The 25,009-nt window shown below is 37.0% G+C and overlaps 1 protein-coding gene across 1 annotated transcript in view; it reads left to right on the forward strand.

The window, feature by feature from the left end:
- LOC123758288 (uncharacterized) overlaps window positions 1-25,009 on the forward strand; it is a 296,794-nt gene that overhangs the window by 268,495 nt on the left and 3,290 nt on the right. The gene's annotated exons all lie outside the window — the stretch shown is intronic.

Raw genomic sequence — 25,009 nt, forward strand, 5'->3', positions numbered from 1 at the left:
GCCCTCCTCCTTCCCCCAGCCCTCCTCCTGGAATATTTACCTACCACCCTCCCACTGACCCACAGGCCCTATGCCTGTCAACTACAAGTCTGATATCGTGATTTTTGTTTTCCCAATATCGGTAGTTTTGAGCAGTGTTTATATTTTTATAATATTACATGTTCTATACGAGAGAGAGAGAGAGAGAGAGAGAGAGAGAGAGAGAGAGAGAGAGAGAGAGAGGAAAGATGAGGGAAAGGGGAGAAAGGGGTAGAGAGGGGGTAAAAGAGGGAGATGAAAGGGAAGAGAGAAGAAAGAAATGGGGGAGAGACAAGGGGGGAAGGAGGGGGGGAGAGATAGTGGGTGAGAGACAGACCTGGACACTGCTGGATACCCCATCTAGTAATAAAGAAATATGAATAACAAATGGGTAAAGAAATTACAATGCACAGTAATAGATGAGAGATTGTAATCACACACAAAAAGATGCCATTACTATGCGGCAGACCGCATCCTACAAATTAACATTTCCAGCTGTCAAAATAGTAACTTATTAACCCTTACACCACTACAGCCTGGGATGTAAATGGGGGGTATAAGCTTGGGCTGGGTGAAAATATGTTTGAATTATGTGAAAATTAATATTAAATGTTAAACAAATCTCCAACTTATTGGCCTCAGCGTCATGAAAGTTTCATCCCAATATTTTCAGAAATGGACTTAAGACAATTTAAAAAAGAAAAGAATGTTTTGTTGATAAGGAGAACAGCTCCTATTAAGTGGAACTGAGGGATAATGCAGTAATAAGGAGATGCAAGCACCTGTCCGATGCACAAAGAAGAATAGTACAGTAGTTAAAAGTGCCCACAAAGTGGATACGCAGCTGATGCTTTTATAGCATTGCTGAGTAATACATAATAACACAAATAATAATGAGTAAGTATGTTATTAGACTCTATTTTGTTATATATCATACAAATACATTGTTCAATAATAATACCTGTTACTTTCACCAATGTCCACCAATTTTTTTTTTAGGGGATTTTTTTCTTTGTTTATTATCTGATTTTGTTGTAACCTCTACAACTTGGAGAATGCATACTTTTCCATAACTATGTGAAGAAAGAATTAAATTGGTCAACAAATAAATCAGTCATAAGTGGCAGAACTTGGGACTGAATTTTTTTGGATGATTTTTTCACAGATTTCAAACTCTATTTTCCTTGTTTCTTTAGATTGTTTTGATGATTAGGAACCAGATTAGGGCTTTTTGACTTATATAAATTATACCCTAATATATCCCCTAAATCATTATAATTATTATAATTATCTCAATATTTAGTTTTTTGGTGGGTTATTTTTTTCTTCACTTTATTTCAACACATATTGACCTACAACTTTCACATATTTGAGTACAAATGCCAAACAATGTTTATTAAAACATACAAGTAAATTAATGAATTAAAACTACCTTATACATTGTCAATAACTATAACTTCAATTATCTCTAAAACTAGAGTTTCAACATTGAGTCAGCTTCAAAAATTCAGTTTCTGACTGATTCTCACAATTTTTACATATAGTGTGTGCCGCTGTCTGTTCTACAATCCTATTAGGATGGATTTTTCATAAACACTAAACGTTTTGAGTTATAAATTTTGTTGTCTGAATTTGGTGCATATTTCAAATGCCATCTTGACGATTTTTTTTACAGAAAACTAAACTGAAAATCTTTATTCTAAATCTATTAAAATGAAGATCATATACTATTCTGAGAGTATAATAAGACTTAATGAACAATTGGCGATATTAAATATTTTTGCAGCTGATCTAAAAAATCTTGAAATTTTCAATGTTAAATGTTATAATTATTTTTAGTTTTTTTGTTTTTTCAAGTTATGGTGATGATCATTTAGACAAAGTTGGAGTGTTTGCCTAGTAGATTATGCACAAAAAATTTGAAAGCGATAGAACAACTTTGAAAAATTTAACTTATGGTACCATCGGCCCTTGGCGTATATATACGCCATGTGCAGTTTAAGGGTTAACCAATGGGAGTGACCAGTACTGAGGTTATTAGTTATCTGCTTTGTTATGCACTATGATTACATGAAAATATTCTCAACTAAAGATTTTCATATATTCTTGTTATTTTAATGATCATTTGGTCCATAATCAGTGCCTATAATAACAATTACTCATATCCTCTTTGTGTCTGTACTATGAACAATTATAAATTTCTATTACTGATAAAATCCCAATTCTGTATGGCAAGTAAAAACTAAGTGAATTAATAACTTATATCTGAGCTCCTTGGCTTATCTGTGGCTCTGTTAGAACTAAGTGCCAATCCCTATGATTTTGGTAGAATTATATTCCCTATAGAGGAAATCTGAGATAGTACCCAGACTCGAGTTTGGTTCAAATGTCACTTGAGATAGTCTAATATTGAAAAAGACTATCCAATTAAGAAAGGGTGGGCTGGAAAGGTCAATACTAAATTTTAGCTGACCTGGTTCCAAAAGTGCAACACAGTTTAGTGAAATGGTGTTTGATATGAAATTCCCAAGCAACACAAGAATATGACGAATGTCATCAACATAGAAATGGGGTAACCCTTTGCTGTGATGAAGTTCTACAAAACTCACTAACCAACATCATATTACTGGCATGACAAAGTCCAAAGGGACTGAAAAGGGATATCCCTAACCTCTGCCCCTTAACTCTTTAACTGCGCAATACGCCTGCAGGCCCACGTCTGGGGTGCACTACGCGCCTCCGGGTATTTGTATTTTTCACATTCCATTCAAAGCTCCCATGGCTACATGGGGTTCACATCATCTTCCTCAGGGCTCTTGTAAACAGACGCCATCTTTAAAAAAAATTGTGGTCCACATTACCAGGTGTGAGAGCCTCAGTAGTGAGTGAGCAACCAAGGCTGGCGCACGCAGCATGAGCTCACAGCAGTGCTGTTCAGCTTGTGACCACAGCATCGCCTAATAATGTCAAAATATATATATAACTTGTATTATTTAGCAATGATAGTATTACAGAAGAGCCTGAGTGTGATAATGACTGTGTACAATGTTCAAATATTAGTGATTCAATGCTGTTTACGATGTTCACAGCGCTAGCCACAGCACCACAGCATTATTTCGTTTATCTAGGAATCTTCAAGTGACTTCTTAGGTTCCTTTACAAAATAAACTTGTGGTCAATTATGTATTTACAGGATTTAGTGACCAGTATTGTGATAACAGCAGGATTGTGGTGATAATAAGCACTGTACGTAGTATTGTGGGAGGAGTAATTGTGGTGAGGGAGAGAATCGAGGTAGCCTCACTGTGTGGCAGCCACTCTTGTTTTGCTCATCATACTAGCTTAGTGGTTTGCTATGGTGAACACATATATACATGGGTATATTCAATGTGTGTATATTCCCATGTACATATGTGCATAGTATTGTAGGAGGAGTAATTGTGGTGAGGGCACGAGGCAGAGAATCGAGGTAGCCTCACTGCTTGGCAGCCACTCTTGTTTTGTTCATCATACTAGCTTAGTGGTTCACTATGGTGAACACATTTGTACATGGGTATATACAATATGTGTATATAGTGTAGTAACAGCAACAGGAGTATATTGGGAGGAGCTATTTTGGTGAGGAAGGTGATGTAATCGTAGCGTCGTTTGCTGGCTGCTGTGTGATTTCTCATGCAGTGTATGGTGGCCACTGTAAAGTTTGGACACAATACTGGCTTACTTGCATAGTTCTGGTGAATAAAACATGTAGATAGGTATACATAACATGTGTAAATAGTGTAATACAAACAATAACAGTATGGTGGGAGGAGCAATGTTGGCGAGTAAGATGTTAGAGGAGTGAGGGAGAGACTGGATGTTGGAGGAGTGAGAGTGTGGCAGCTGACACTCGCGGAGTTCTGAGTGTGTTCATGGTGAATGTATATATAGTGTGATAGTGTATAGTGTGTAAATAGACTGTAAATATACATAAATAAGCATAATACAATGAAAATATGTACTGGATATGTGTACATATGTGTCATGCACGTAACACAGTGTCTTCGGACAGTACGGATGTTCTACTGCCATAATATAGTGTATGTGTTCATTATACATAGGATTGGCATGTAAAAGAATATAAAATGTATTTGGAACTGTGCACAGAAAATGAACAAATATATATTCGCGGCAACTCGCGCATCCTGCCCCGAGCACCCTACCGGCCCCGGGGGCATATGCCACAGGCAATCAGGGAATGATGACGTCACGCACGAACTTACGGACCCCATAGCAGCTAAAATACTTACAATTTTGACCTTCTGTTACTATACCCATTCTCAGGGAAGGGTTTTTGACACTTTAAAAATAGAAAAGAATTTTTTCCAGAGATTTTATTTCCTGTGCACTGGGGGGGGGGGGGTGTCATATTTGGAGGCTGCGCAGTTAAGGGGTTAAAGACAAATATAAGCTACTGTATATGAAACATAAAAGCTACATTGGGACTTGGTCAAAGCCCCCCCCCCCCCTACCTCCATTCCATTTAGATAAAATGCAGTTCCCATATTATCAGAGCTGAGATGATGGAAATGATTCTCGGCTCATATGATGGTGACTGGAAACAAATCTCCATAATATCAGAAATTATTTATGGAGCAAGGATGCCAATAATAGCAGGAGTTAAACCCAGTAATCTATTCCGTTGTGTTGAGCAAAACAACACAACGGAATAGATTGACATGTATGTTGACCTTTTCCAATAACATCTTTTACAAGGTATACACTGCACAATGAAAGTTCAGCCTGCCTAGGAGCGTCTCCATGTCCTGGTAATAACCCTAGTGACTGGTTCAAAAAACTATATACAGTAATGTAAATATGATCTATTATCAGCTTGAGAAAGAGATGGAGGATGACATTATTTCCAACCTCAGACTTGACTAAGTCAGGAACTGTGAAGAAGTTAGATGCAACTTCAAGTTGACTATAGGATATTGGAATATTGGACTCCCTCTCAAATGGACAATTTCAAGTTTGATGCATCTATTGCAAATGAATAGTTGTTGCATCTGAAGTTTTCTCTCTAACTCTTTCACTGTGCGACACAGCTGGGGATGATCTCACTAATTGTCCGTAAATTGCGTGAACTGGTTGGGGACGTTTTAAAGCATTGCATAAGATTTAAAACTCCTGCTGGTATTTGAGGCTCACATCTGCTTTCTCAGTCCTCCAGTAAATTGATGCCATCTTAGAAAAAATTATGGGCACCTCTCCAGGGTGTACGGACGTCAGTACTGAGAAGGTGACCATGAGTAGCACATGCAACAATAGCTCCCAGCACTGCCATCCAGCTCATGCCCACAGCATCACTTAATGAAATAAATAAGTAATTGGAATTTTTTAATGATGATAGTTTCATAGAAGATCCTAACTGTGATAAAAACAGTGTACAAGGTACAGATATCAGTGAACTCACTGCTGGTTATGATGGTCACAGGACAAGGTAACAACACACAGTTGCAGTTTGGTGCATCTGTGCAGCATGAAATGGAGCTTTGTGTTTCTTTAGAAAACAAACTTGTGGAGAATTATTCATACACATGATTTAGTGACCAGGATTCTGATAATAGTAGCAGTGTTGTGGTTGGAGTTAGCAATATTCATAGTACAGGTATATTGAGAGGCATATTGCAGTGTCAAATGTCGTTGACAACTGACTAGCATTTGTCTCGGGTAGTGCATGAGTTTGGCTCTACGGGGCTCAGAATTACACCTTATAGGCTCAAGCTGCAGTCTTACTGAGCTGTGATTTTGGGAATGAGGGAAATGCTACTGTGTTGCTTTACAGGCTTTTATGTCGAGGTCTGCAGTGCCATACCCCTCCCTTCACTGCAAGGTCTAAGGTTGGGGTGTTTCAAATGCTTCCAGTCTGCTCCAGTAAGCACTGGTAGTTTCTTATGCAGGTTTATTCTTAGGGAGGGGCTACACCTTCTTTCGTGCCTGTGGCCATTTTATGTGGCTTTTCTGGGTACCTGGCAAAACGTTTTGTAATGGAAGGGCACTGTCTGTCTGCCATTGTATCTGTTTGGTTTTGGATTATTTTCATCCCAGTCTACAATGCTTGGCATCTTTGGACTTCTGTGTTAGCCGAGATCCTTTCATGGGCAGCTGCATATCAGGTATTGAGCACATAATGGAATAGACCTTCTCACTTTTGTTTTCTTCAGTTACTGTCTGGTTTGGGGCATCCAGAGTTACAGATCCATTATTTTCTGAAGAGGGGCCGAGGATGCAGGGCCCTTGGAGTTGGTGCACTCTGCTCCTTTTTCCTCTTCCTTGTTGTGGAAAACAAAGAAACAAGAGTGCAATACTGCAATTCAAAATGAGTCCAGTTGATTCAACCCAAAATCAGAGAATGCTCCAGATATTACATTAAATGTAAACCCAATGGTTAGATCAAATGGTATGTGACCGAACCATTGCCTAAGTTAAAGCCCTGTCCAGACATGAGAGCAAGTCCTCACAATACCTTTGAAACATCCAAGCCCCTCAGCCCGTCCAACTTGCACGGGCGAGACAACTAAGAAGAGCATAATGAAACGTTTCTCTCCAAGTAATGAAGGACAAGTAGTCTCTACCATGGCTACCAAAATCCTCATCAAAGAAAATCTCATTGTTAGTGGTGTCTTTCCCCTTTCCCCAGGAAATGTAGGTTGTGGCTCCTAGGCCACAACCTATATTTTATTGCCCTTGCCCATAACTTGGTGGCCCCCATGTAGACAGACCACCTTCACCTGGGGGTAATGAGGGGGTAAAACAGTGTGAACACTTATGTTTTGCATGCTTCACAAACATTATGGGGAACCCAACCATAATGTACAGCAGAACAAATACAGAAGGCAAGAGGAATGCCCATCAATATCATAAGCTCTGGAATGGAGCTTATGGTGACCTACCTGATGACCTGGAAGGGAGAGGGAGGGAATTGGGGAGCAAGCGGGGCTCACCCAGAAATTGGTATTTCATTACATTAAATGCAGATGTTCTGGAGAACCCCTTGTGACTTCCTGAAGTTAAACTACCCATGGAAGAGAAGATATAGTGACTTAATAAGGAGGAGTTAGAACTGCTGGCAGTGAAGAAAAAGATGAGAACCAAGGATGTGAGACCTGACCCAAGGCACACAACGAAGCCAAGGCCCCAGAACATTAACTAAATGCCTGGCCCCTAGAACCTTTTAGATCACCAAAACCCCACACCCAAATATCAACCCAAGACATTAGCCAACAGCCACCAGAGAGGTGTACTTCCAGATAAGATGGGCATGAGGGTATTAGGCTGGCTAGACTTAATAACACTATAGATGACCTTAGAAACACGAGCCTTGGATTATGGAATCAAGGACACAAGATCCACCCACAAAGCATCCATTGTGGTAGAATCGGTGACATGAAGGTAGCGGTAGGCACCCACCACCAGACACAGCACGTGATGCCACCCCTCTGAAAGCCAGCCAACTCATTTTTCACCAGAAAAGGAAAAGCCAGCTGCAAACAAAGAAAATGCCCAACAGGGCCAAAAGAAAAAAAAAAACTGCCTCTGGAGGAGAGCATGAAGCTCCCTGACCAGAGGCAAGAGCCACCAAAAATAGAGCTTTAGAAAAGGAATCCCAGACCAAAAGAGGTCACCGTAAACCAAGAAGAGGACAGAAATGAAAAAACGCAGTTTAAGGGCCAAATAGGCCCAAGTGGTGCATTAACAGGCCTGAGGTGAAACAATGCTTGAAACAACTTGCGAAACAGCACTGAGGTAGCATTGATGCCGAATGCCAACCGCAGCAGCTCTGCCAGTTCCACGCAATATGAGGTGCCAGTAGTTTAAATATGGAATATATGGACAAAAATATTTAAGCAAGTGATTATCAAAGGAATGCACCAAGCATGGAATAGTTATTAAAAAAGTACATAAATTTCCTTGGATATAATCAAATCAAATCAATTAAAATAATTCTTTTTATAATTGTGTAACTTCATAAATTACACATTTGTAATTGGTACAGTTTACATAAAGTGTCACAATAACAGCATAATAAATAGGCATTGTCAGTATCAGAATCAGAAACTTTATTCGTAACAACTTATACAAATCATTATAATACTGGCTGGACTAAACAGGTGTATATCAATCTAAATCAAACTTACATTTTAGGCATAAAGTGAGTGACATTTAGCTTACAATTTGAAAGGTGAGATATTGTAAAGAGAAGTGAGATTTACAAAATTTCATATTACAATACATAATTATATTTTGTCATATGCAGTCCTGAATTTATGTTTAGAAATGTTTCCCGTAATTTACTTTTCTCTTATAGGTCTGAAGGAAAATCATATTATTTTATGGTAAACTTTAAATAAAAAACTTCAGAAACAGAATTAATAAATATTTTTTAAACAATGATTTCATTCAGGAAACCTTCTAATGATTTACTTGTGTATAATAGGAAGGTTTGTCTTTTTATTAGGTGATAATAATAGCTTGAGAAATGTCATATTTTGGTATTTATACGCATGTATTATTAGAGCCCAATTCTCAAGTATCAATTGATGCGAGTCATACTGACCTCAAAACGCCCCATGTACATCAATTAACATAGGCCATCATTTAAGGGTTTAACCCCTTAACTGCACCAGCCAACAAAAGTCGTTCTGAGAGTTGTGCTATTTTTTTTTAATTGGGCTATATTTGAATGTTTTTTTAATGTTTTCATCACTCTTTGTGTTTTAAAATGAAAATAGTGAGTTTGGAAACATTTTGACATTAACTTTACCTGGCCATTTATAAAAACAACAAAAATATGCCCTTAACAATTGCACTATGAAGTTTTTGCCAAAAACAGGTGCGCATTGCAGGGGTAAAGTTGTGCCTGGAGAGAAAACTATTGTCAGTGTAGTTGGGTGGTTGGGTGCACCTGACCAATACTTATGTAAATATATTTGTTGAATTTCAAGTGTTATTTCTACTGATTTTTTTTTTTCCATTTCTATTTCTTTTACCATTTATTTTCTTTTTATTCTGCATTCCCTAGCCACTCCACAATAACTCAAACATTCTAGGAGAAAGCAGACCATATATAGCAGTAAGTGATAATTGTGGAATGTTGAACAAGCCTGCTAATGCCATTTCTTAACCAAGCGGCAGACAACTACCTCTAATCGTCTCTATCCCTCCCTACTAATATTGCAGGCTGGTAACATAAAAACTATACACTTCATGTCTCTTGCCGAGGATGATGCAGTCATTGCCACAGACATATCGATTGTGTAGGCAAGTATAGTATAAATGCACGACCCCTTGCCTCCGTCTATTGACTCCACCCACATTAGTTGTTGTCTGGTTTGGAAAGGTGTAATTGATATGATATTGACCTTGCTTTATCTTTCAACCTCCTTGGCATTGGGTATTAGAGTTAAGCTCTTAAATTTTTTATTTTTTTTGTATTATCACCCATGGACACCCAATAATAATATTTTGCTATTAGTCATAATGCACTACCAATATTAAATTGTCCCCTCTTGTCTCAGTGGAAGTGGATCAAGTGGAAGGAAATATTGGAGCATCATTTATGGTTACAAAATAGAATACAGTTCCTTATTAAAACATATTTTATTTACAGTGAATATCAACAGTTTTTCCACTTTCCTTTCTTTTCAATAGCACTGGAAACAGTGTTTCCAAACAGATATAATGAGGTTAAGTTATATCATGGCATAAAATCGAGCCAGACATAACTTTTGTAATTTGGGATGATAAATGATTATAGAAAACAAAACAGTATTAGAGAATAAATTGCAATAATTCTGTAGTACTTAGGACTTCAGCTTTCAGCTTCTTAGCTTCAGCTAAGTAGCTGGAAGCTTCAGTAGCTGCAAACTTCAGCTACTTAGGACTTTCCCTGTACAGTACTCAAAAGATTCATTCATCATGCTTACCAAACCAGTGGGTGTCACAGTAGTTTAAATTAAAATATCAGTAATACTACACAGTACAGTACTGTACTTCTCTTTTATGGTAGTAGTTAGACTAGTGTCCAAAAGCATGAATGAAGATATTAATTAAATGAATATGCACACACACATATTAAAATATATATAACATGTATATATTATATTATATTATATATATATCTATATATATATATATATATATATATATATATATATATATATATATATATATATATATATATATATATATATATATATATATATATATATATACATATATATATATATATATATATATATATATATATATATATATATATATATATATATATATATATATATATATATATATATATATATATATATATATGAGGCCGGATTCTCTCACCTATTCCACTGAAGTAGGTGTTTGCTGGTTCCGCACAGCTGGAAGTGTGCAAATTTGCTCAAGATGGGAATCCAGAAATTGCCTGGAAAGTTTAAATCTAATATAGCAAATCATTTATAAAACAAGTATTTTTCTTGATTACCTTAATAATAATACTGTATTGCTAAACAAAATCTATAATCAAAAATGTATATGATGTACAAGGCAACCCTCACTTAATGAATAAGATGGTTTATCTTTGAATGAATTGGCCATTTTTATTTTGTGGCATGACTAAACCCCCTCTTCCCTTACTGCCAATGTCACCCAACTTAATCTTTTCAAGGTTAGAGTACTAACCTAAAGTACATAATACACTAATAAGAATGTTTAATTAATAAAAGGCAGTAATAAAACACAGAAATTACTAATAATTTATAATACTTTATCAAACACAGGAATAGCAACATCTTGGCATCAATAATTCTTTATTGAAGAGAATAAAATTGTGAATGAAAACACTGTTGGCAAACATGATGCCCACATGCCCAGCATGTGTATACACTGGATCTGCCCCTCTCCCTCCAACCAACCACCTCAACTGGCCACCACCCACCCAAATGACGACTGCTACCACCTACCCAAATGACAACCTTTACTACTCACCCAAACATCAACCTCCACCGCCCGAACAACTGCCACACCACTCATTCACTAGTCCAAAACAACATCCACCACCCACCCACATGCCGTCCTCCACCATCTACCCATGCACCGTCCTCCACCACGCACCCACACGCCGTCCTCCATGTGTAGCTTTCATCCTGTAACTACACCTAGGTAATTGCACACCTAAATATGCCAAAACTAGAAGACAGAAGAAAAATAGGTGATATGATAACTACTTACAAAATAGTAACAGGAATTGATAAAATTGGTAAGGAAGATGTCCTGAGACCTGGAACTTCAGGAACAAGAGGTCATAGATAAACTAAACAAAGATGCCGAAGAAATATAAGAAAATTCACTTTCACAAACAGAGTGGTAGACAGTTGGAACAAGTTAAGTGAGAAGGTGGTGGAGGCCAAAACCGTCAGTAGTTTCAAAGCATTATATGACAAAGAGTGCTGGGTAGACGGGACACCACGAGCGTAGCTCTCATCCTGTAACTACACTTAGGTAATTACACTTAGGTAATTACACTTAGGTAATTACCTGACTTGGACAAAAATAAGTGTATGAAGCACCACTTGGCAAATGAAATTTAATGTGAATAAAGCCATGTTATGGAATGTGGAATAGGAGAAGATAGACCACACAACATACAAATTATGCGAAAAGCTTTAACAATTCTGATAAAGAACTAGGGAGGGGGGTTATAGAAAACTGTCACCTGGGGACCCTATAAAGATCATTTGTGCAAGAAGCCTATACTACGCTTTCCAATTTCAGAATTGCCTTTAGATACATGATAGTGAAATACTGAAGAAATTTTTCACAACATTTGTGAGACCAAAGTTGGAATGTGCAGCTGTTGTATGGTGCCCATATCTTAACCACTGCACTGCGCAACGTGCCTTGAGGCTCTCGACAAGTAATGCGCAACGTGGCTTGAGGCTCTCAACGAGTGGTGTGCAACCCGTCTCAGGGATCTTATAGGTATATCGTATCATTCAAAACACCCGTGGATACACAGGGTTCTAATCAGCTTCCTCAGGACTCTCCTAAATAGACGTAGTTTTTTTAAAAATCGTTGGCAACATTCCCGGGTGTGAAGGCTCAGTACTGAGTGAGCAACCAAGGCTGGTGCACGCAGCATGAGCTAACAACATTGCTGTTCACCTTTTGACCACAGCATCGCCTAAAATTTTCCAAATACAGTGGAACCTCGAATGACGAGCGACTCCAGTTACGAGCATTTCAAGTAACGAGCAAGCCACTTGTAGAAAATTTGTTTCGATTACCGAGAAACCATTTGGTGCTTCCTAGCATTCCCGCTGGTTCTCGCACACCTCCAACGATAGTGTTGTTGTTTCGCATGACGAGCGTTTCACAAGACGAGCTCGGTACTGGAACGGATTAAATTCGTTAATCAAGGCACCACTGTATATATGTATCTGGTATTATTTAGCCATGATATTATTACAGAAGAGCCTGACTGTGATAAAGACTATGTACAATATTCAGACATCAGTGAATAAATGCTGTTCAAGATGTTCACAGCACTAGCCACAGCACACTTCCATTATTTTGTCCAGCTAAAATTCTTCAAGCGATTTCTCATGTTCCTTTACAAAATAAACATGTGGAAAATTATTCATTTACATAATTTAGTGACCAGGATTCTGATAATAACAGGAGTGTGGTGAGAATTAGCGATATGAATTAGCGGTGGGAGGAGTACTGTTGGTGAGGGAGGGAGTGTAGAGTCGGTTCTGGCTGGTGTGTAGCAACATGTTATTGTCTGGAATCATAATACCAGCTTAGTGGTTCGCTATTGTGAACACAAATGTAGATACCTATATATAACATGTGTATAGAGTGTAATAACAGCAAAAGGCTTATGTTGGGAGGAGCCATTTTGGTGAGGTAGTGAGTGAGGCTGTCGCCTGCTGTGTGACTTGTCATGCAGCAGCCATTATGCTGTTTGGACACCATACCAGCTTAGTTATACAGTTATGGTGAATAAATCATGTAGATACATATATATATATATATATATATATATATATATATATATATATATATATATATATATATATATATATATATATATATATATATATATATATATATATATATATATATATATATATATATATATATATATATATATATATATATATATATATATATATATATATATATATAGCATAAAACCAAAGAAGAAACGAATGAGAAACATGAAAATAATTGTGAAACATTATATTTGTGGCAACTGCTACCCCACGGGGTGGCGGGGTCTATAATGACCTTGAGCACTCCATCGCTCAGCGCCTATAATATGCTCATCTTCCCATCTCCATCGCAGCTAAAGTATGTCATATACAATATTTTTTTTAGTTTACCATGATCAAAAACTGCATTCTAACAATATAAGAAGAGAAAATAATTTTTTGGAAAGAATTTATTTTCGGCGTACCACGGGTGTGTCGTGTTTTAATGCAGTGCAGTAGTTAAGAAGCACATCAGCAAACTGAAAAAGGTACAAAGACATGCAACTAAGTAGCTTTCGAAACTGAAAGACAAGAGCCTCAAGGAGAATTTAGAGGCATTATTATTAAGTTATTAAATATACCATAACTGGAAGATAGGAGGAGGGGCAATATGATTACTATGTACAAAATAGTAACAGGAATGAACAAAATTGATGAAGAATTCTTGAGACCTGGAACTTCAAGAACAAGAGGTCATAGATTTAAGCTCACTAAACAGAGTTGCAGAAGAAATATAAGAAAATTCACTTTTGAAAACAGAGTGGTAGATGGAACAAGTGAGGTGGTGGAGGCAAAACCATCAATAGTTACAAAGTGTTACATGACAGTACTGGGAATATGGGCTATCACAAGTGTATCTCTTATCCTGTAACTACACTTAGGCAATTGCACACACACACACAAATCTACTTAGTTTCAATGATAAAGCCACATAGATTTTACAGGAAAGAGATGATTGGATTGATTGCATTTATCTGGACCTTGAAAAGGCTTTTGAGAGAGTCACACATAAGAGGTTGTTCTTGAAACTGGAGCATATCAGAAGGGTGACAGAGAAACTTCTGATATGGATGAAAACATTTCTGACAGAAAAATGAGGGCAGTAATTAGAGGCAATGTATCAGACTGGAGAAATGTTACTAGTGGAATACCACCGGGTTCATTTCTAGCACCAGTTATGTATATTGTACAATTCAGTAATGCCAATATCTACTTTCTGTCTTTTCCGTCAATATATGTTGAATGGTGCTCATCATTACTATAAGTACTATCTAAACAAGAGGATGGCCTGGATGCTACATACTCAGATTGTATGTTGTATAAATGGATAGATTGTATAAATGGTCTACTAGAAAGAATATAGAATTATATGAACATGTTTGCCAATGATGCCAAGCTATTTGGGAAGATAAGAAACTTGAATGATTGTCATATCCTTCAAGAAAACCTGGACAAAATGCATGTATGGAATAACACTTGGCAAATAGAATTTAATGTGAATAAATGTCATGTTATACCATGTGGAATAGGAGTAAAATAGGCCACACACAAACTACAAATTATGTGAAAAAGCTTAAAAGAATTTTGATAAAGACTTCTTTCTTATGAATTACTTAAGAGTTGGTATTTATGACCTCGAGCAGACAGTCTTGGGGGAAGGTATCATCAGTGGTGGGGTAGGAATGGATGTTTATCAACCCTATTTATTTTTATTTTATGTATAAGAAGGTACAAATGGGTTGTGAAAGTACATGTGCTGGTGATCTGGTGTTGGTGGTAGTACTCTACATTCTTGTAAAGCCACTAGCAGGCATAGCCTCGACCCCGTCAGCCAGAATAACTTTCACAAGTCCTGAATGTTGATCAAACTACAGTATATATTTTTAGTTATTGATTTTGTTTATTAATATTACTGTACTGTAATAGGATAATAATAAGCTATAAAAATCTGTTGTTTTATGAATGATTTGCTGTATTAGATTGAAACTTTTCACGGGATTTCTGTGTGCCCATATTGAGCAAATCCGCACATCTCCAGCTCTACCACATAATTTTTGTTATTTTTTCAAGCTTACATACAGCAGTGTCCTAGCTACTTTCTAAATCTATAGGAGAAATTACACAAGATGCAAGTCTAGTCTGCTAGCCTGCACTATTGTATTTTTTCTGTTAACAATCTTAGGTGCAACAATGTTCTGCTACCATATTATATTAAGTTCACTCTAATATATACATCTCACAGGATGATTGGTCATACACAAGATTTGAGCCTTGTCTACTAGCCAGCACAAGCAAACTTTTAGTAGAGTATGAGAATATCTTCGAATATTTGTAGGCGATTTGATAGTTATGAAACACCAGGTATCTCATGCCATTTGATCCAAAATCTTTGATAACAGGGTATTAATTAATATAGTGTTAACGAGTGTGTGCTCTAGCTCTTTGTGAATTTCACAGCGTTTACAGTTGGAGAGCTCACTGTTGTGAGATTCATTATCTGTACGTACCTGTTTTGCTTTTTGCAACTTCAAATGATATAACACACATATGGACAATACAGTAATATATACAAATTTATTTTATATATACAGTGGAACTTCGGTCTATGAATTTAATCTGTTCCAATAGACGGACCGTACACTGCAAATTTGTACACCTAAACAAATGTTCCAAAAAGAAATAATATAAATTAAATTACTGGCAATCTGTTCCACACATCCAAAAATATAAACTTAAAAATACATTTTATACAGAATACTACTCATATTTTTTTACTGTACCTTACTTTTATTGAAGACTTTTAGGCATATGGAAGATGGTGAGGATGGGGGGAAAAAGGGAAGTTGTTAGTATTTGGAAGGGGAGTTCCCTCCATTATAACATCAGGCAGTGATGACATTTCTGAGGTACTCTCTCTCCTACGTTTTGTAGTCATACCACTAAGTTCTGGTTGTGGCTCACTGCTTGTTTGTCCCACTAAGAATCTATCTAAAGACATTTGTTTTTCCCTACATTTTAACACTTGTCTGTAGTGAGACATCACATTGTCATTAAAATGGTTAATACAACGACTTGCTACAGCTCATTCTGGATGAACCTTTTCAGCAAAACAAAATATGTTTTGTTTTTATATGTTTTTTTTTTTGTTTTTTGTATGTTTTTCCCCATACTGAACACATTTTCCTAGCCAGATCAACCACACCAATACCGTGTTCATGTTTACGAATTATCTTTTTTTTTCCTCTATTGTCATCCTCACAACAATTTTCTTAGGTTGAACTTTACCACTGACTTTCTTGGGACCCATAGCATGATATATATAATAAGAACTTTTCTATTCAGAAATAAAAGAAGCATCAAAAAATGAAATTCTTCACAAAGATTTCAAATGCTAGGTGAGATACACTGGTAAACTGAGCGTGCCTCACCCCACGCCCAGAATCCGCATGCCTCACCGCACGCCCAGAACCTGCATGCCTTGCACCAGGCCCAGAACCCATGTGCCTCACCCATACAAGTACTGTACAGTATCAACAAACAAGTTGTTCTTCGAAGCAAACGTTGTACACTGGGTCAAATTTTACGACTTAGTTGACGCCATACACCGAAAAATTAGTACTCAGGCACATTCATAGACAGAGGTTCTACTGTACTTGATTGCAAGACAGAAGAAAAAATATAATGAAAAAAGAAAAAACTGCATTTGTACGTATCTTGTAGATCTGATTAATCCTATTTAATGTTTGAACTCTCAATGTTGGTATACAGCATAAAAGTATTCTGTGCAATACATAATAAAAGCTACAAAACTGCTACACTACATTGCTGTATAAACGATTTATAAGCAGCCTCATCAGACTCTTTATGCTTTTAGTTCTCGAACATTTTTCATTTAAATCTTTGCCACCATTTCTTTCATCTACCTAGCACTTCCCAGGTTTGTTCACTTTTCCCAATCTATTTAACATTTTCTTCTATGTTGTGAGACCTCCTCTTTCCCTACTTGATTTAGCTTTACTACTTCTGCAAGTACAGTTTTATCTTTTAAACTCACAAATAACAAAATAACCACATAAAAAAGGGGGCAAATAAGCAAAGTTATTACAGTACACAAATATTTGTCAGGAAAAACATACAAAAATATGAAATATGGATATTTCTTTGGCCAAATGAAGCTGGCCCATCAAGACAGCTTGATGAAAGGAATGTGATATTAAATTCCACTGTAATCTGTTTGTTAGCCAATTCTTTAAGGTCCACTGCAATGTTCCTGCAAGATAATTACCTAAGTGTAATTACCGGATGAGAGCTATGCTTGTGGTGTCCCATCTTCCCAGTACTCTGTCATATGATGCTTTGAACCTATTGATGGTTTTGGCCTCCATGGGCCTTCTCACTTAACTTGCTTCAACCATCTACCATTGTTTGCAGAAACAAAAGTTCCTAATATTTTTCTGGCATATTTGTTTCCTTAGGTTCAATCTTTGACCTCTTGAAAATCAACGTACCAGAATAATATTAGACAGTTCTCTTTTGCAAACAGAGGTAGATGTTTGGAATAAGTTAAGTGAGAAGCCCATGGAGGCCAAAACCATCAATAGGTTCAAAGGATCATATGACAAAGAGTACTGGGAAGATGGGACATCACGAGCATAGCTCTTATCCTATATCTATGGCTAGATAATTACCTTGCTCGGACAGATTGCAGTGTAGTTACAGGATGGGAGCTACGCTCATGGTGTCCCATCTTCCTAGTACACTTTGTCATATGACTCTTCGAAACGATTGACAGTTTTGTCTTCCATCACCTTCTCATTTAACTTGTTCCAACCATCTACCACCCTACCACTAATTTGAAAAAATTAACTTTCTATTTTTTTTTTTTTGTTTGAGGCTTTGTTTCATTGGTTTAAACCTATGTCCACTTGTTCTTGATGTTGCTGTTTTTAAAAATTCTTCCTTGTCAATTTTGTTAATTTTTGTTACTATTTTTTTATGTAATGATCATGTCATATCTCTTTCTCCTATCTTCTAGCTTTAGAATATTTAACACCTTTATCTTTTCTATGTAGCTCTTCTTTTTTTTTTTTAGTTCCGGAAGCCATTTAGTTGCATGTCTTTACACCTTTTCTAATTTACTGATATGCTTCTTGCGATCTGGGCACCATACAACTACTGCATATTACAAGTTTGATCATTCACTACAAAGGTCATGAACAATTTATTTATTGTTTCCCTATCCATTTATTTAAGAGTGATTCTAAAGTTGGAAAGGGTAGCATATGTTCCTCACTCAGTGTTCTTCATCTGGTCCTTGACTTTGATCCTTGAATTTGAAATTGAAATAAGTTTATTGAGATATAAATACACACAAAGGGATGAGGTAGCTCAAGTTTATCTCACTCCGTTCAGTACAATGTGTTCATATATATATATATATATATATATATATATATATATATATATATATATATATATATATATATATATATATATATATATATATATATATATATATATATATATATATATATATATATATATATGTCGTACCTAGTAGCCAGAACGCACTTCTCAGCCTACTATGCAAGGCCCGATTTGCCTAATAAGCCTAGTTTTCATGAATTAATGTTTTTTCGACTACCTAACCTACCTAACCTAACCTAACCTAACGTTTTCGGCTACCTAACCTAACCTAACCTATAAAGATAGGTTAGGTTAGGTTAGGTAGGGTTGGTTAGGTTCGGTCATATATCTACGTTAATTTTAACTCCAATAAAAAAAAATTTCCCTCATACATAATAAAATGGGTAGCTTTATCATTTCATAAGAAAAAAATTAGAGAAAACATATTAATTCAGGAAAACTTGGCTTGTTAGGCAAATCGGGCCTTGCATAGTAGTCCAAAAAGTGCGTTCTGGCTACTAGGTACGACATATATATATATATATATATATATATATATATATATATATATATATATATATATATATATATATATATATATATATATATATATATAGACACACATCACAAACAATGAACATATTACTAAACCTACTGATAAACATATACTTCATCTTCTTTATCTACTTCATATTCTTCATCTGGTCCTTGAGTGACAGTTTTCTGTCCTGAACCACCCTAGATTTTTTTTATTGGAATTGTTTAAAGCTTTTTCACATAACTTATAGGTTGTCTGGCCTGTTATCTCCAATTACATATATAACATGTCATTTATTCACATTAAATTCCATTTGCTAAGTGTTAATCGTTCACTTGCTTTGTTCATGGCTAGGATTCAAGAAGCAGTTATGCAAGTACTTACAAACCTGTAAATATTTTCTAAATTTTTCGCAGTTTGTTTACATATGTTAAATAGTTTACAAACATCGAAACTGTCCAATCAAAGGTTATTATCGTTATAAACATCTTCCTGGTGCTTCAGAGCTCTTAAACTGTTTAATAAATGTAAAAGCACTCAAAAATGGAAAAAAAGATGCATAGGTGAAGGGGCCCTGACAGCTGAGTGGGCAGCACTTCGGATTAGTCCTGAGCTTCCAGGGTTCGATCCCTGGTGGAGGCGGAAACAAATGGGCAGTGTTTCTTTCATGCTGATGCATCTGTTCATCTAGCAGTAAATAGGTACCTGGGAGTTAGACTGCTGCTACAGGCTGCTTCCTGGGGGGGTGTAACAAAAAGGAGGCCTGGTCGAGGACCGGGTCGCAGGGACACTAATCCTCGAAATCATCTCAAGATAACCTCTCAAGAAGGTTCACAAGTAGATGCATAATGCTTGATGATGCTTGTGTAATAATGCCAAGGTCTTCCTGATGGGCATTCCAATCATCTAAGTTTCTTATGTTTCCAGAAGCTTGACATCATCAACAAACATGTTCATATAATTCTGTATTCCTTCTGGTAGACTGTTTATATAGACAATGACTATTTCTGGTGCTGGAACTGAACCCTGTGGTACTCGACTCATAACATTCCTTCAGTCTGATACATTGCCACTAATTACTGTCCACAATTTTCTGTCAAAAAATTTCATCCATGTCAGAAGTCTCCTTGTCACCCTTCCAGCATGTTCCAGTTTCCAGAACAACTTTTTATGTGGGACTCGATTAAAATCCTTTTTTGGGAGGTCCAGATAAATGCAGTCAACCCAATCTTCTCTTTCTGTAAAAATCTCTGTGGCTCTATTATAGAAACTTAAGAATTCTTACACAGGATATTCCTGTTCAAAAACCATACTGTCTGTTGTTATATCACTTCTCTCCAGGTGTTCTGTGCATTTGATTTTAATTATTTTTTCTAATGCTTGACCACAACGCTTGTCAATGACACAGGTCTGTAATTAAAAGGGTCTTCTCTGCTACCATTTTTGTTGATTGGAACTATGTTTGTCTCTCCACACAAATATCTGCCAAGACTCCTCTACACTAAGATGACTGAAAAATCAATTGAAGCGGAGTGCTGAGCTCAGACACACATTTCCTCAGAACCCAATGTGGAACTCCATCAAGGGCCACTGCCTTGTTTCTATTTAGTTCCTTGAGCATTTCTTCCACTTCGTCTCGAGACACCTCAATGTACTCTATGATATTTTCAGAAATTCATGTTGTGTCTGGTTCTCTGAAGATTTCATTTTGCACAAACATACTTTGGAACTGTTCCTTTAGTGTTTCACACATTTCCTTTTCATTCTCTGAATCCATTCCCCATTTTGAACCTCTGAATTCTATCCTTTACTTGCAGTGTGCTTTTTATAAATTTATAGAATAAATCTGGCTCAGATTCAACTGCTTCTACTGTCGATGTGGATGGGATTATCCCTAGAGGAGGTTGAGCTACACCCTGAGATAAACCCTGTCCCAACTTGAAAACCCTTAGACACTTCAGAGCCAGAACCAGGGAGGGGGTAGGGGTAGGGAGACTAGAAGCAGGGCAAACCACATCTGCAGGTAAAGGAAGAGTGGGCATGGACTTAGTTCAAATGGAGATAACCAACACCATCAATTCCAGATTCCGAAACACCATAAGAGCCAACTTTGGGCCATACAACCAATCACAATGTCATGAACACCTAACTCTAGCAAACCTAGCTCTGAAAATTGCAGCTGCCTGAAAAGCTTCTGCATTAGAAGCTGAATCAGTCAATGCAGGGACCCAGAGGGAACAAACTGCACAAAACTCAAGATTGTAGGTGTCACCAACCTAACAGGCAGTATGGCAGAGGCAGAAAGAATGACCATCATCTGGTAGCAAAGATGATGGGCACCAATCAAACTTGCATATGGTGAGTGTAGGCTTAACAGGCCAAGCCAACCATGCCAAAGAGCTATGAAAGGATCATCAGGACCTGAAGACAGCTAGCCAAGCAGGACACACTGGCACTAAGGCTGCTCATAAGAAGAATAGATGCCAAGTGCAGCCAAAACAACCTGGCTACGACTGGCATCTGTGATGTGCTGTATAAACAAACATGCAAGTCCTAGAGCCCCCCATCACAACCAACGGAATGTCCCAGCCAAGAGCCCAGATAGAGAAGTCAAAGACTCGTGAATAGCCCCTAAGCGAGGCCGTCTGCCACTATGGCCTGGCCTGTCAGAGGCAAACTCCCAAAAACATCAAAAATATCTTTCTCAGAGCAAAGGCAATGCTAGCGGGCATCCTGGGAAGGAGCCCAGAACACAACAAAAGCCAAGCTCACAACAAGCCAAATAGAAAACACCCACATGAAGCAAAAACTAAAACATAGAACAATGCAAATGGCCCCAACAGGAAGTCCAAGGACTGCCAGCACTTAGCTTGAAGTAAAGGGGCTTGCCACATCTAAAAGAACTGGAAGAATTGTGTCCTAGCAGGATATCAGCAAAAGAACTGGCAGTAAAGATGGTTGCACGAGGAAGCTGGACCACATGGTGGTAGCATTCGGTACTATGAGTTTTGGTTTAATGCTAATTTTGAATGTTTCTCTTGTTCTGAGTAAATCATTTATAGAGATGCTTGCTATTTTTTAGGATTTGATCTTTCTTAACCTTCAGTTGTTTATAAAGCTTCACTGACTTTCTGGATGCTTTCACGGTGTAGTGGCAAATTGTCACTTGTTCTCTGCACCTCTATTAGGGAAGGCCAGGTTTTGGCTCTGCTCCTCGGTACACCAGACAGTATTCCCCATATGTGATGTGACCCATCTGCATGGAGCAATCCTAGAAAGATGTCTTCAGAGAGCCGCTTGGGGCTTCCCCAGAAAAGGACAGAATGCATTGGGAACACACATGACCTCTTACTGAGCCAGTAAAGAAAAAAATATCCAAGTTTTTTTTAGTGATTTTTCATGTACTGTATTGTTTACAAACAGCATTATGTTTGCTCATTGGTTGTGTTTATAAGCTATTATATGTTTGGGAATACTTATAACCTAATTTTGAGTTACTTGGACTATATTATATATATTAGTAAAGTGAGATTTTTTTCACAAAAAATAATGACAGCTGGAAAGAGCAGTCCTTTTCCTTTTAGAAATGTTAATAACAAAAACAGTGAATAGCCTGGTATGAAAAAATTTTACATGATGGGGAACAGGGCTCAAGGGTTAAACATTTTAAATAGCCAAGAGGTATTTGAAAACATTTGAGACTCAGAAAAGATAATGTTTCATTGTAAATAAAAAATACATCTCAAATTTGTATCTGGGAGTGTTAATTAGTCTATACAAAATTTCCCATAATTTAAATTTTGTATAATATTGTAAAATAAATATATGTATAGGCATATATACAACATCCACAGGGGTCAGGCCCAAGAGCAAATGGATAACCCACATTTGTGGATACCAGGGCTGTTTCTAAAGTTAATAAAATTAAATAAATGCTATTACTTACCAGTGTTGGTTGGTGTTCTTGAGAAGTTGAAACTGATGTAGAAGCAGGATGAAATGTTACTGGTGAAGTGCTAACTGCCCAGTTCACTGGAACCTAGGGAGAAAGTGAAATATCTGTACCTGAAACAGCTGCCTCAGTGTCAGGTCTCTTAATACCCATCTGCCAAAAGCTGTTAAATGTGGGCTGTTTCATGCCCACTGCTCATTTGAAATGTCCATAGCCAGAACTGCAGATGTATCACATTAAGTTTTTCTCTCCATAAACTCATTAACTTTTCAAGCAGCCCTTAAGCTCATCCATTGTTTCATTAGACTCTTCAATTTGCACAGGCACTCTGTAGTCACTATCCTCGGGCGACAGTGTTTATATCTTTCTCATTGTTCCTCTAGCATGGTGGCTATCATTAGTGAAATTACACATCTAGAAAACCCACATTTATCACTGCCTATCTCTTTTTCTCGAGGCACTTTGGTTCCAGTAATCAAAAGTTCTAAACTAATTCTCTCTTCTATCCATATCATTATTGACATCATTAGGCCTCCTAACCACAATGGCAGATTAAGAAAACATTGGTGGTGTGGGACAAAGCTTCTTCCAATTATCCCCTCCTCAAAGTTGAACTTTGTGCGCTTAGCAATTGCTATCTGCACAGTACAAATGTGGGGGTATAATCACACTTTCTGATTATGATACCATGCCATATAGCCTGTGGCTACAAAGGAGTATGCAAATACATTATACTGTACCCAGTTTGGCCAAGTGATTACAGTACTGGACACACCAAGGGGCACAGAGGTCCTGACCGACCAGGTTCAAATCCTTCAGGGATCAAGAGTTTTCTGATGCATGTTAGCTTGGGGACCATTCAAGCTTGATGCACATATGATACTCGATGGCCCCAGCATGAGTGATTTGATGAAATATTATCAAACTTGGTATAACTTGTTTATACTTAGTTTGATAGCTCCTTCTTAACTTAGCTAGCTCTGTCTCTATCAAATAACTGTGGGTTCTTTATCAGTGTATGTGTGGATGAGCTTTAAGAAATTCTCACCATCATAGCATGTTTTGTTTCATGAAATGCAAAACAAGGAATATAAAACAAAATTATATTTGTAAAATCTGCATTTGGCAACTTATATATTCCAACATTTTGATGACAACTTCATCAATTTTATCAAACTAAACTCTCTTATTAGGCACATAATGCAATACTTATGAGGGCATTATTGCAATGTTAGAAGACTAATGTAAAATCTAGTAGGGTATAGCTAAGGATGGAGAATGCTAGAGTTTTTTCTAGCTGGCTCAAATGTATCAGCTGAAAAAGGGAAACACTGAAGAATTCCAACAAGAAAAAAAAAAGAGTTAGAAATAACCACCCTAGACACCATCTATTTTATCCAAACTTCAGGGTTAACATTTGAATATGTGAAAATTTAACGTTTCATTATAATTTTATACTACAGTATTATGACATTAAAATAATGAATAAGATTGAAAAAGGTTTGAGTGCAATTACAGTACGTATTTGTAAATAAGTCACTGTATTAAATATTTTTAAAAATTTCAGACAATTTCAAACAGGAAAGGTAAGGTAAATGTTTGAAAATGGGACACTTGAATGCGTCTGTGCTCAGTGACCTGTCAGTTGGGTTATGGCTTTAGACTAGAACTCTTAACATAGAAAATAAAATTAATGGCCAAGTTGTACATATGTTGCATTGATGACCCAGCTGGTGAGAGCTTGGCTGTGTTCATGTGTTGCACGTTCCAATGTTTACTGTTGTAGTGACTGCTCATCACCACATGCATTGCCTAGTTTTTATCTTTTAAAATATTTTGGTTTGGAATGTATGTGCATTGCAGAAGCGCTGTATATTCTAGCCAGCAGTAACAGCAGCAGCAGCAGCAGTTGAGGTGCATTAGCGGCATAGCATGAGGGTGTCGCATGCCTATTTTTTGTCTTGTGATATAAGTTTGACAATATATTTACTTTCGGGAGAGTCAAAGCCGGCTTCTTGCAGTGTTTTA

This window comes from Procambarus clarkii, chromosome 11, assembly GCF_040958095.1.
Source record: "Procambarus clarkii isolate CNS0578487 chromosome 11, FALCON_Pclarkii_2.0, whole genome shotgun sequence".
Classification (NCBI taxonomy): Eukaryota; Metazoa; Arthropoda; class Malacostraca; order Decapoda; family Cambaridae; genus Procambarus; species Procambarus clarkii.